The sequence below is a fragment of the Loxodonta africana genome, chromosome 14, assembly GCF_030014295.1.
Source record: "Loxodonta africana isolate mLoxAfr1 chromosome 14, mLoxAfr1.hap2, whole genome shotgun sequence".
NCBI lineage: Eukaryota > Metazoa > Chordata > Mammalia > Proboscidea > Elephantidae > Loxodonta > Loxodonta africana.
Genome location: NC_087355.1, coordinates 87,947,120 through 87,960,484, shown reverse-complemented (window position 1 = coordinate 87,960,484; position 13,365 = coordinate 87,947,120). Strand labels below are relative to the sequence as shown.

The 13,365-nt window shown below is 46.1% G+C and overlaps 1 protein-coding gene across 5 annotated transcripts in view; it reads left to right on the top strand.

Annotated features, from left to right (window-relative positions):
- Positions 1-13,365, top strand: part of TRAPPC9 (trafficking protein particle complex subunit 9) — a 635,977-nt gene that overhangs the window by 399,331 nt on the left and 223,281 nt on the right. The window lies entirely within an intron of this gene.

Below are 13,365 nucleotides of genomic sequence, written 5' to 3'. Positions count from 1 at the left end.
CAATCCTATAGGGCAGGGTAGAACTGCTCCGTAGGGTTTCCAAGGCTGTAATCTTTACAGAAACAGACTGTAATATTTTTCTCCCCAGGAGTGATTGGTGGGTTCAAACTGCCGATCTCTGTGAGCAGCCGAGAGCTTAACCACTGTGCCACCAGGGCTCCTTAGTTGTAAGTGAAAGGCTGTGGAAAGTATTACATGTTCTAGTAAGCATGTTCTTGATGGCCATGTTCTTGTTTGTGGTCGTCATTGTGGGACATTCTGCTTGTTGTCCCGAGCCTGAGCCAGGCTTCCATCTGGCCCAGCTCTCCTGTTAGCAGGGAGCTCAACAGGAACCCACAGGGTCTAGGGGACTCCTGGAGAAGCCCACCATCTCCTTCTTTGTCTCTCCCGGCATCCCAATAAGATGGAAAGTGCTTTGTGGGGGCCAGGCTGTCTAATGTCTTAGTGTTCCCACTTCATGGTGTGAGGGAGTCCTTCCTGCACAAAGCCTTTCTCTCCTACTTGCTCTTCCAGGCCTAGTCCTCCTTCAGGGAGAATGAAGTCACTCAGTTGTCTGCTTCAAACCCACAAGTGGCCAAGTGTTCGTCTCTGAGGCTGGAGAGTGGCGGTTCTTGCCTAAAGCTTTTCCTTGTGGTGATTTGGGAGCAATGAGCTCTGAGAGCTGGCGGGGCTCAGCCACGGGGCATCCTCTGCGCCCTGTCCCTGTCCCAGATGCTGAACAGCTGTTAGAAACCAGTGGTGGTTCTCACCCAGCACATCCACGTTCTCCTGTGTAGGGTGCTTGCGTATCGGGGTAGGACAGGTGGATTAGTGTTATTTATTCCCTATAGAGAGAAGGCAGCAGTGATGATGGACACTTAACTCTCTGCCCTCCCTCTCCTTATCCACTGGTTGGTCCTATACTTCACAAAGAAAAACAGGCATATTGTTGCCCAGGTTAAGGTTCACATAAAAATCCCTTCAAAGTGGTACAGTCCCAAGTAACAAATGTAGGTTTAGTTTATGGGAAAGACTTTTTTGTGCCCCAGCCACTGGAGAATGGCTTCAGTGAGAATTAATGGCTTTGCCTGGGCTTTTTAGCATCACATTTCATCATCTATGACTTTTCCGATCTGCGGAGCAAGTCTTTCTGCGGAGCAAGTCTTTCTTGCCAAGGCTCTCCTCTGTTTTGAATTTGTATAAGGCATTAAAGAGCTTGCCCCTGGGGAAGATTTGGCCAGGGTGGCTGCCAGCTGATGTCAGGGTATCGAGGGCCTTCCCGTGCACTCCGTCTGCTCCACCATAAACCTGGTGCAGGGCCTCTCCTCCTGTCCACTCCTGCTGCGGTGGCCTGTGTAGATAGTTTCTGGAAGCTTATAGGTGGTCCCTGAGTTCTTCATCATCCTTTTTTTTTTCCCTCTATTGATTTCTGGCATCCACATCATGCCTCCTTGCAGCTCTAAAAGACAACTTAAGACGAGGAAAACGGTGTTGTGTGGGACACTGCAAATGCACGCTTGGAGAGTTGGTTGTTAGCGTAAGTACCATTGGGCTCCTGAGTTCCCAGCCTGTCAGCCTTGCTCTCTTTTCTTTTGGCTTGAATGTTTCATTTCCCTGCTCTTGGGATTGAGACTTGGTTTCTTCTAATCTCCCTTTCCATTACTGATGACCAAATCCCGTGGCTTCAGCCTGTGATGTATCTCTTGAATCCCTCCTCTGTGTACAATTCTGTCTCCGTCACCTTTCCTAGGGACAGGATCCATAGTTATCTAGTCAATCTTCGTGCCTCCAGACTTGCTCCCGTGTGATCCTTTAACTATTCTTTCAGTCCCTTTCTCTCTCTCTCATCTCCTTCTGGAATTCTCATGATTCATATATTAGGTCTCTTGTTGTGTCATAATTCCATTAAACTGTGCTCTGCCTTCTTGAGCCTCCGTTTTTGTTTCTCTTTGGCCCCTGTAACCTTGACTACCTCTGTGCGATCCTTTAAATAAATAAAAGTATTCTTGTGTCACTGCTTGGCTTAAAGACTCCCCTAGAACTTATGGGATGAGTTCAGAGTCCCTACTGTGATACTCAAGATGCTTAAGCATCTTGCTTAGACCTCTGTCTTCAGCTCCGTTTGCTCCCACATCTTCCACACTTCGTGTAAAATCTACTTTGCTTTTCATCATTACTAGGCCATGCCAAGAAATTTTACTCTAGTGAGCTTTTGCGCACATCTTTTTCTAAAACTATTCTTTTTGTAAACTATTGGTCTTCCGCTTAGCCTCTTAGATAGTATCTATCTGTTGGCCCTTGGCCATCTCTGTTACCGTCTTTATAAAACTTTCTCAAACATGACTAGGCAGGCAGAGTTGGAGTTTCCTTCTCTGGGTTCCCCTGTACGTTGTTCCTGCCTCTAACAAAGCCCTCACCAGATGGCACCGTGAGCACCTTCATTTATTCCTTAAAGCAGCACCTCCAAAGTCTCAGGTGCTATCTGTAGCGCACACTGGGATAAGAGATGGGTAGAGCACAGTCCTGGTTTCCTAGGAGCGCACAGTCTACGGGGAAGGCAAGCTTAGTTAATTAAAGTAAAAGTGGACACAGTTGCCACTTCCTGTTGGCGCAGTGCTTGAGAGCTTGACTGCTAACCAAAAGGTCAGTAGTTTGAATCCACCAGCCACTCCTTGGAAACTCTATGGGGCAGTTCTACTCTGTTCTATAGGGTTGCTGTGAGTCGGAATCACATCGATAGCAATGGGTTTTTTTATGCCACTTCCAGGCATGATTTAGAAATGGATACCAGACTAGCTCTCCTGCCATAAAGAACCATAATATCAACAAAACATATGAAATAACTGTTTCCACATGTTGGACAAGAGGGAGCTCAGGACTGTGACCCCTGAACGAAGCGAAGCAGATGAGATGAGCCCTACTGTCCCCAGGCTTTCTGCTTGGAGCCACTTTGCAGATCACAGTACAGGGAGGGGACGCAAGCTGAGCAGACATCTTTGTGAACTGGGAGGGGACAGAGGTCAGAGTTTGCTGCTACTGAGGACGTTGTTATTGTCAGGCAGGGGTCTGTACATGGGAGCAGAGCAGAGAAGGAACTCTAGAAATCCATATAGGGGGCCTGTTGAGTTTGTGGGTGCATCCTAAGCTGCACGTGTATGAAATGAAGCCCGCCAAAGCCAGGCAAGGAGCAGCTACTGGGGAGCTGTGAGTAGAACAGCTGGAGACAAGCAGAGCCTGCACAGAGCTTGGAGGCGTTCAGGTTCCAACCACCACAAATGGAGAGATGCCCTTACGTACTCTGGACATCCTGTCCAGACCCGAGAACTTCCACGTCTTAGGTGCAGGACTAGTCTAGCCACCGACCCTATTTTGGATCCATGCTAATAGAGCTTGAAAACAAGCCTTGAAGGGATCACAGCGATCTTCAAGTAAATTAATTCTTTAATAAAAAATCAATACTTTATTAAAGAAGACAACGCAATCCAGACGCTCAATTTGTTAACTTCCACAGTGTCCAGCATACAACAAATATAAATGGGCATGCAGAGAGGCAAAAAACGTGGTCCACAAACAGGGGAAAATCAGTTTCAGAATCAGAAGCAGAGAAGGAATTTGTATCCAAGAGCCGTTCTGTAAATTAGCACGAACATGTTCAAGCAGCGGGTGGTGGTAAACCTTTTCTTTAAAAGGTCAGATAGTAAATATTTTAGGCTTTGTGGAGCACATATTACTTCTGTTGCATATTCTTCTGTGTTTTTTTCTTCTTTTGTTTATTTGTTTATTTTTTAAACAACCTTTAACACGTGAAAAGAAGCCCTGGTAGTGCAGTGGTTAAGTGCTTGGATGCTAACTGAAAGGTCAGCAGTTCGAACCCACCAGCTGCTCCGCAGGAGGAAAGATGTGGCAGTCTGCTTCCAAAAAGATTACCGCCTTGGAGACCCTGTGGGGCAGTTCTCCTCTTCCCTGTAGGGCTGCTATGAGTCGGAATCGACTGGACAGCAATGGAGACATGTGAGAAACACTCTTAGGTCACAGGCTGTACAAAAACGGGCTATGGGCTAGATTTGGTCCGCAGGCTGTAGTTTGTTGATCCCCAATTTAAAGAAAAACATGAACACAATGGGGCAATAAACACAGGATATTAATAAAAAAGCAAAACTGTAAGAAAAGTAATAGAGATTTTAGAACTAAAAAATCCTCTCTGAAATAAAAAAATCACTTCATGGAAAAAGAGGGAGACCCTCAGTGAGAGGGATTGCCACGGTGGCTGCAACAATGGGCTCAAGCATAACAACAATTGTGAGGATAGCACAGGACCGGGCAGTGATTCATTCTGTTGTACGTAGGGTTGCTGTGAGTCAGAACCAACTTGACTGCACCAAACAACAACAACAACATGGTTTTAATAGTATACCAGAGACTACAGACGAAAAGATCATGTACTTGAAGGCAAAATAGTATAAGCCAGGGAAACTTCAAATGAGAGAGAAAAGGTTGAAAAAATTAACAGGGCCTCAGTGACTTGTAGGACAAAACTAAGCAATCTAGGGCATGTTGTGAGAGGCGCTGTAGATGAGGAAAGAGAGAAAGAGGCAGGAAAAAAATCTGAAGAAATAACAATTGAACACTTTTTGATGAAAACTATGAACTCACAGATCCAAGAAGCCCAATGACCAGGGTAAACAGAAAGAGAACCACACTGAGGTACATTCTAATCAATTCTCTGAGAACTAGGGCTGAGAGAAAATTGTAAAGGCAGCCAGCAGACATGGGAAGAGCAGCAGTATGTAATTTATAGCCCCACAGATAGAAGCGGCTGTACAAACCAAACGCAGCTGACTTCAGAGGGAGGCGTATCAGGTCACGTCATCACCTGAGGTGATGGAATGTGGTATCTCTTGACACGGGGCGCGGGTTACGGGCTTGCAGACAGCTGTGAACTCATCAGACTTAAGACCTGTGCGTCTCCCTGTATGTGAGTTACACCTCCGTCTAGGAATCCTTGAGGCCCAGGCTTAAAAAGAGCTGCAACTGGAAAGAGCACCTGCTTTTGCTGGAGAGGTGTGGGAAGGCAGCCTAGACATTTCCCAGGGCACTCGTTCCTGAGAAGCAGGAGGGTGTCACAGCCAGCCAGCGGGAGGAGTGGCCCACGTGGCCATCAGCCCTGTGTTTCTCTTTTCCTCAGTCGACGTGGGATCTATAAGATCAGGAGCTGGTTGTACGTCCTCGTCCCCCCCGGGCCGGCACCTAGGGCCTGTCAGGCAGCCAGCAAAGATTATGGGATGATTGAGTGAATGGCTGTAAAATACCAAGACAGGTGTTATTCAGGTGTCTTTTTGTGTAAAAGGAAGGACTTTTCTTTATTTAGACTTACGCCCTATTAGAGACCTACGTGAATTGTCTGGCCTGGAATACAGCAGAACCAGCGTGTGAATCGGGCACTGAATTTTTGCAGTTTATTGGTGCTGATGTGACCAGGTGTATTAGGAAATCATTATTTTTCATTTTGCTCACAGGTGGAGATTTTTCTTTCAGCATGATGGCATTTTAGAGCTATAAGCATCCCCAGAGGTGATCTACTTCACCACACTTGCATTACAAGTGAGTCCCAGAGAGGTTGTGTGATCGGCCCAGGGTCACACAGCCCGCTGGTGTCCAGATACCCTGGCTTCAAGGCCACCATGGTGTAGACAGTTAGATGACCACATACAGGTCAGCTGGGCCTGTGTGAAGATCCAGGCTGATTTTAATGCAAAAAAAAAAAAAAGATAATCTCACTGCCTGCATAAACAGAATCGTATGCTTACTTGGAAACCAAAGTTATTTCCTCCTGGGATGATCTGTGTGTCTTCCCCTCTCATTAGTATTGATAATGTATACATCTTATTCGTAATTTTTTTAAGGTAGTATACTGGAATGGAGCCCTGGTAGCACAGTGGTTAAGTGTTGGGCCGCTAACGAAAAGGTTGACATTTCCAATCCACCAGCCACTCCTTGGAAACCCTGTGGGGCAGTTCTATTCCATCCTATATGGTAGCTATGAGTCCGAATCGACTCAGTGGTAATGGGTTTGGTTTATACTGGAAGAGAAGGGGGGAGAAAAATTTTATTTATTCAGGGTCTGTTGCATTTCCAGGGAGTTTAATAGGTACTTTGCATTCAGCATGTCATTTAAACTCCAGAAAACCTGTTAGAGCCGTTATTATTATCTGGACATGTGAAATAACTGACCCTAGGTCGCATCTTGACGAGCAGAAGAGATGTGATTTAAATCATGGCCTTCTTGACACCAAAACTTATGCCTTCTGCCACACGGCTTCTGAACTGGGAGTCCCGAGACCTGGGTTCTGGTTTTCATTCTCCTTATAGTCAAGGCATCTCAGGAGAGTTCCTTTATCTCTCCCAGCTTCCGATCTCCCAGAGTGGTCATCTCTGTTGCGCTCACCCTGCCAGAGGGAAGAGAGATCAAATTAAACAGCACGGGGGATTTTTTTCTTAAATCCTAAAGCCCAATATAGATGAGGTGGAACTGTCATTTTTTATCGTTCTCCCTGAGAGACATGCATCGGTCTCCATCGGCTGTCATTTAGGAGATCTGTTACCTTGGAGATGCACTCTTTGCCCAGAGATGCCCAGTGATGTTGCCAGGGACCAGGGGGGAATGGGCTAGGCCAGCGGCCCCTCTGCTGCGACCTTCCCTCTCTCCTGAGGGGCTGTTTCCCTCTCTCCTGTTACAATAAATGATCCAATCTCAGACAATTCTACTCCGAAGCTATGTGAAAAATACACCCCTCTGAGTAGAGCAGAGGGTACAGCAGTCATTACATTATTAATAGAAATCATGCCACTTGAGACGTGGCAGCACCAACCCTCAGCCGTTTCGGGAGATTCCGTTCCCCCCACGGGGCCGGGACAGCTCGACTCTGCGGAGGAGACGTGGAATGAGCGTGGTGTTTCCTGCTGGGCTTCTATCAAGATAGCTCTCTCTCAACTTGCTATATTTATTTATTAAATTGGTTTTAGATTAACAAGAATTCGGCACTTTACCAGTCCCAGGATTCAGAACCACATGACCTGCTTCTGATTTCAGACTTCATTCTACTCCGTTTGCTCTGTGGTTTGAGCAAGGCATTCACGTTTCTTTAAGCACCGTTTTCCCTTCATCAGGAAATGCAGAGAACACTGATCTTGCAGGGTGGTGGTGACCATTAAAAACCTGCATAAGCGCCTAGTAGAGTACCTGACACGGGACAGATAGATTTAAAGCAGCGACTGTCAGTGTCTGTGTGTGTGTGTGTGTGTGTGTGTGTGTATGTCTGTGTGTACTCTACCCCTGCTGGTTGTGTAGAGTTGATTCCGAATCATGAAGACCCTGTGTGTGTCAGAGTAGAAATGTGCTCCATAGGGTTTTCTTTTTTTTTTTTTAATAAAATTTTATTGTGTTTTTGGTGAAAGCTTACACTGCAAGTTAGGTTCCCATCTGACAGTTTCTACACAAATTGTTCAGTGACATTAGTTAACATTTTTCACAGTGTGTCAACAGTCTCTTCGGTTGTGTTCTGGTTGTCCCATTTCCACTGCTCTAGTTTCCCTGCCCCCTTATCTTCTCATCTTTGCTTTAGAGTAATTGCTGTCCATAGGGTTTTCAATGGCTGATTTTTTAGAACTAGACTGATGGGCCTTTCTTCTGAGGCACCTCTGGGTGGACTCGAACCTCGAACCTTTCAGTTAGCAGCTGAGCATGTTAACCGATTGCACTACCCAGGGATTCTCTGTGTACTCTACTGAGTGCAAAATTCTAGGGATAAAGGAATGAGTCAGCCATTTAAACTCCTGCCAGCTTTGCCCAGGCACCCCCTCCAATCACGCCAGGTGCTCTTCCTCCGGGTATTACCTACCCCAGTGTAGTGGCAGGCCTTTTTTCTCCACTTTCCTGTAAACTCTGAAGGCAAGCGCTCTGGCTCACTCTTGTATCTGCAGCACCCAGCATAGTGCTTGGCTCACTCGTGTACCTGCAGCCCCTGGCATAGTGCTTGACATGAAATAAGCAATTGGCGTTCAGTGGAGTCGTTGAATAAATAGTGTAGCTGAGATGCGAGCTGTGTGTGGTGGGAGCTTCGCAGGAGGTACAGCTAGATGCTGGGGAGGCACACAGAGGAAGCACAGTGGGGATATTTGCTTTGACAGGTGGGGGGGTGCCGTCTGAGGGTGCACTGGCTTGCACAGAGAAGGGCGCTCAGTGCAGGGAGCAGGGAGAGGTTGGGGTGGTCGGAGCACAGTTCCCTGAGGGCATGCTGAGAGGGGGCACGTGACAGAGCAAGCATGGCTGCTGCTAACCCAATGTGGTTTTTTTTTTTTCAGTTTAAATTTTATTTTCAATTGATTTTTTAAAAATTTTATTGTGGTAAAATATAAAAAATATATATAACAAAAATTGCCATTTTAACTATTTTTTAAAAATATTTTATTTATTTTTTGTGGCAGTATATACAACCAAACACACACCTGTTCACAGTTTCTATGCGTGCAGTTCAGTGACATTGGTAACATAGATCATGTCGTGTCGCCATTCTCACCGTCCGTGCCCGTATTATTTCACCACCGTGAAATTAGACTCTCTGCCCCCTGAAGTTCTCATTTGCGCTTTAGGTTAACCGCTGTCAGATTAAGCTCGTATAGGTCTTTCTTTATAAGGGCACTGTGCTCAAAGCAAGCATTCTTTATTAATTGGGCTAAACTGTTGTTTCGTTTAACGATGGCTTCATGGAATAGTTTTGTTCAAGACTTAAGGATTATTTCCAGGCATTAGGTTTGGGGGTCCCCCAGTCTCAGTGTTAATGTTATGTGGTTTTTACCTCACCTGGCCGTTACCTGCCCAGCAAGCACCAGACAGTGGCTGGATCTTTTGCATAGAAACATGCATTTCCATTGACTCAGCTGCCACCACGCTAAGGTAGCAGCAGTGTCCCTTTCCTGTGTTCCCTGCCAGCCCGTCCTTCTGCACGCAGACTTTTGTGGTGTCATGGTCACAGCGTGCATCGAATCAGTTGTCATTAGCGGGTGCCCATGAAGTGCCAGGCATGTTCCTGGGCACGGTTGCTGTGCTCTGTCTGTGACCCACCGGCCCCCTTATGAAGTATTTTCAGGCTCTGCCACTTCTCTGCTCTTAAATTGCCTGTCTTCAAACAGAGGTCCTTACAGCATCTCCTTCCAGGCTTGTCAGAGATTAGAGCCAACTCTACCTGGGAACTACCTGGACCAGGGCCAGGCACATGTGACATGCTCATGGCAGTTTCACCACATGTTGGAGCTGAGCGTCTCAGGTATAGAAAGGGGAACCAGGTCTGCCATCGCTACGGATGGATGCGTGATCCCCGGTTAGTTAGGGACCCACGGGCTGCCTAGTGGAAGGAAGGCAGCAGAGCCAAGAGGTGAAGGAAGTGGGTTTGGGGTCAGTTTGCCTCGTGTTGGAATTCCAGCACTGCCACTTCCCAGCTGCTGACTTTGGGCGAGTTATAGACTCTCCATACATTGGAGGTCCCTGCTCCCTGTGAGCATTCATACAACCTGTCTGTTCTGAGTCTCCAGCCGAGCCTGGCACACTGCAGACATGAGGCATATGGGGGCCGCTCTGGCTCTCCTTCCCTCTGGGTCAGGTCTTTTTGGGTGTGTTACAAGGAGAATCTTCTGTTCTCTCTTTTAAACCAACATGATGGGCACGTGGCAGGGACTCAGCAGATGAACCACAGCAGCCTGTGATTTTATGGAAAGAAGAAAGAATTGGGAGTGAGAGGAAATGGGTCTAGTGCCTAGCTGTGGACAGGCCTCTTGGGTGCTCTAAGCCCTGGTTTTTCTTATCTGAAAACAGTGGAAATGTTTGTCTTACAGGGTTGTGGTGAAGAGTATGGCAGAGAATATGTTTTCTCCCTCACTTTTATCCTGAAGACAATGAAAACTTTCTATGCAAAATTTATGCCTCGTGGAAGTGTGTTACCTGTAAAATGAGTACCTGTTGTGATATCATCACACGGAGACATGCATTAACAAGTTTGATGCATATTTTTCCAAATTACTTACTCATATAGGTATGCTGTCAAGGATTGCGTTTTACTTGGATCTACAGTGAATCCCATGGAAGCAGCAGTCAAGAAATCAAACGACGTATTGCATTGGGCATATCTGCTGCAAAAAAACCCTCTAAAATGTTAAAAAGAGAAGATATCACCTTGAGGACTAAGGTGCACCTGACCCAAGCCATGGTATTTTCAGTTGCCTCATATGCATTCGAAAGCTGGACAATGGGTAAAGAAGACAGAAGAAGAAACGATGCCTTTGAATTATGGTGTTGGTGAAGAGTAGTGAATATACTGTGGACTGCCAGAAGAGTGAACAAATCTGTCTTAGGAGAGGTACAGCCAGAATATGCCTGAGAAGCGAGGATGGTGAGAAGACTTTGTCTCATGTACTTTCGATATACTATCAGGAGGGATCAGTCCCTGGAGAAGAATATTATGCTTGATAAAATAGAAGGTTAGCAAAAAAGAGGAAGACTCTTAACAAGATGGATCGACAACAGTGGGTCAAACATAGCAATGATTGTGAGGATGGCCCAGGACTGGGCAGGTTTTATTGTGTTGTACATAGGATTGCTATGAGTTGGAAGTGACTTGACGGCACCTAACAACAACATAAATATGAATACAATATTTATTACTGTCATTTTATAAAATGAAAACAAAAGTAAATTTTAACCTTTTGCAAATTAAAATACATGCTTATCATTGTTCTATATCAGCATATATAAAAAGAGGTCCCTGGGTGGTACAGACTGTTTGCAGTTGGCTACTAACCTAAAAGTTGGTGGTTTCAACCCACCCAGCAGCACTGCGGAAGAAAGGCCTGGAAACTTGTGTCTATAAAGATTACAGCCAAGGAAACTCCATTCAGTTCTGCTTATTAGGTCTACTCTGATAAAAGTTTTATAGCTTTGCATTGAGATTATCAATCCATCCTTCATTTATTGATTTTTGTATGTGGCATGAGGTGGGAAACTATTTTTTTTAGCATAAAAGTCTAAAAGACAACGAATATTAAAGTACATTGTGAAATGTAAAGCATTATACAAATTTAGTTGGTGTAATTGGTAAAAATTTGAATGTTTATTGATTATTCGTTATATAAACAGATACTGAGTAAATGGAGGGAAACGGTCTAAATAGTTTCCAGATCTCGATGGTGGGACTTTAATGGCCCAGCAGAAGTCACCACTGTCTGAAGTACAGCTGCATTCACCTGGATGGACCTGTGTCCCTGCAGGCTCGCCACGTCGCAGTCTCCCTCTCTCCTTCCCTACCTTCCTGAACAAATGTTTTTCGGAGCCTGTGTTGTACTGGGCACTGTCCTAGGTGCTGAAGACCCAGCTATGAATACAACAAAAGTCCACGCTCTCAAAGAGTTTATATTTCAAACGGAGGGAGAGAAATAGGAACAAGACATAAATATATCAGGATGTATGGGCAACAAGGAGCCCTGGTGGTGCAGTGGTTAAGAGTTCTGCTGCTAACCAACAGGTCAGCAGTTCGAATCCACCAGCCACTTCCTGGAAACCCCATGGGGCTGTTCTACTCTGTCCTACAGGGTGGCTATGAGTCAGAATTGACTCCATGGCAATGGGTTTGGGTTTTGGATGGACAAGAAGAAGTCCCTGGGTGATGCAGATGGTTAGTGCACTCAACTGCTAACTGAAAGTTTGGAGGTTGAGTGCACTCAGAGGTGCCTCAGAAGAAAGGCCTGGCAATCTACTTCTGAAAAATCAGCCATTGAAAACCCTATGGCGCACAGTTCTACCCTGACACCAGAGGGTCTCCATGAGTTACGTCGACTCGATGGTAACTGGTTTTCTTTAGACAATGAGCATGAATTCACAGGTGGTGAGTGCTAGGAGGAAAAATGAAGCTGCTCTGGGGAGAAGAGACTGTAGGGCCGAGGGCAGGAGCAGGGGTGTCAGTCCCACTGGTGTGGCAGTGAGAGAGTTGGCGATAGCCGGTCAGATTGTTACCCAGGAGCCGTGGGGATGCCCAGGTGTTTGTCCTGAGAAGCTGGAAACATGGAGGTGCATGTACTGGGACGGGGAAGACTGTAGGAGGAACGGATTGTAACATATCAATTTACAAAATATGTTAAATATGTGTACTTCTTATATGCTTTTGTAAAATACCTATACCCGTTGCCATCCAGTCGATCCCAACTCATAGCGATCCCGTAGGACAGAGTAGAACTGTCCCCCGAGGTTTCCAAGGCTGCGGTCTCTATGGAACCAGACTGCCACGTCTTTCTGCCTCGGAGCGGCTGGTGGGTTTGAACTGCTGACCTTTACTTTAGCAGCCGAGTGCTTAGCCACTGCAGCAACAGGGCTCCTTATAAAACATATACAAAGTATAAATAAGTATAAAACGTTTTCACTATTGTTTTTCCATTCGTATTGTTTTAATCGTTCAGATGATATTTTTCCCCCGATGTTGTGGTTCTGAAATGCGTGATAAGTAGGCCGTTGCCCATTCGTCTTGTAGTGGCTTGATGGTATCAGCGTGTCCTTGCGAGAGCACCGCAGACGTGGTACAAAACTGTCTGCTGGCCGGTCTAGTTGGACACAGGAAATTCTGGTGATGCTCTTCTGAGTTGTTAAGGAGCTACGCTTGAGGCTTTCCATTTTATTTCATGATAAGTACTTTTCTACATGGAAAAAACGTTCTAAACCCCATGCAATTCCGAACCCTGGAAGGAGTTACAGACTGGACATAGGACCTCTTCTTTCTTCCCCCCCTCCTCAGGTGACTGAAAATGGACATGGTTTTTAGTTTCTGTTGGTCCAATTCAGACCATGTCGTCTTTTTTCAACTTTTGATTGAGAAATCATTGTAGATTCACAGGAATTTGCTTGAAAATGTCCAGGGAGATCCTGTGCCCCGCGCCCCCGTCCTCCTCCCAAGAGCAACATCTTAACAGTAACGGCACAACAGCAACGCTAGGAAAGTGACGCTGTCCAGCCCGCAGAGACTTCACCAGTTTTGCCAGCCCTCATCTGTGTGTGTGCGCGCGCGTGTGTGTGTGTGTACAAAAAACCCAACCTGCTGCCGTCGAGTCCATTCCAGCTTAAAATGACTGCCTTTGTTATTTAGTGCTGCTATAACAGCACGTGGGCGGCTTTAGCAAACAGAAGTTTATTCCCTCACAGTTTAGGAGGCTAGAAGTCTGAATTCAGGGCCCTGGCTGGCAGGGAAGGCTTTCTCTGTCTGTCTGTCTGCTCTAGAGGAAGGTCGTGTCGATCAGGACAGCCTCTTCTCAGCTGTGTCCACAGGCAGGCTTCACTCTGGTCCTCGGCTCCTC